Genomic DNA, 1056 nt, shown 5'->3' on the forward strand with positions numbered 1-1056 from the left:
TTTTGGGTTACATTTCTTTTTAAATCGATTTAATTTGTCATAAGGTATACAACATGATATTATGAGGCTACATACAGGTAGTAAAAAGGTTACTATAGTGAAGCAAATTAACACATCCATCATTTCACATAGTAACCCAATTTTTTGTTTTTGTGGCAAGAACATTTTGGGTTAATTTTTGTATATGATGTAATTTTTTGTATATACACCATATACAAAATATATGATGTATGGTTTTGCTTGTGGATGTCCAGTTTTTCTAGCACCATATGTTGCGAGGTCTGTCATCTTAGTACCTGTTTTTGGATTTTTTTATTTTTTATTTTTTAGCAGAGATGGCGTTCCACTATGTTGGCCATGCTGGTCTTGAACTCGTGACCACAGGTGATCCGCCCACCTCAGCCTCCCAAAGTGCTGGGATTACAGGCCTGAGCCACTGTGCCCGCCTGAATTTTCTGTTTGTTTTTGAGACAGAGTTTTGCTCTGTCGCCCAGGCTGGAGTGCAGTGGCACAATCTCGGCTCACTGCAACCTCGCCTTCCCAGGTTCAAGTGATTCTCCTGCCTCAGCGTCCCTAGTAGCTGGGATTACAGGTGCACACCATCATGCCCAGCTAATTTTTGTATTTTTAGTAGAGATGGGGTTTCGCCATGTTGGCCAGGCTGGTCTCAAACTCCTGACCTCAGATGATCCGCCCTCCTCAACCTCCCAAAGTGCTGGGATTATAGGCGTGAGCCACTGCCCCGGTGGCTTTTTTAAGTATGTTGAAAGTACATCTCACTCTGCAGCTTCCTTTACCCTCACCAATATTTTTGAGATTTATGTTGATACATGTATATATTTACATCATTCCTTTAGTTTACTTAATAGTATTTTATTAACAGATAGTATTTTATGTGTGCATTCTCTTTTGACAATTAGTTGTTGTTCATTTTTCACCACACCAAATAGCGCTGCAGTCAACATTCCCATATGTTTCTTTGGGCATATGAATCACAAGGTGTGCTTATATTCTGAACAAGAAGAACCCCTTGGATAAGTCTTTTTTTTTTTTTTT

The sequence above is a fragment of the Rhinopithecus bieti genome, unplaced genomic scaffold, assembly GCF_001698545.2.
Source record: "Rhinopithecus bieti isolate Rb0 unplaced genomic scaffold, ASM169854v2 scaffold_39857, whole genome shotgun sequence".
NCBI classification, from domain to species: domain Eukaryota; kingdom Metazoa; phylum Chordata; class Mammalia; order Primates; family Cercopithecidae; genus Rhinopithecus; species Rhinopithecus bieti.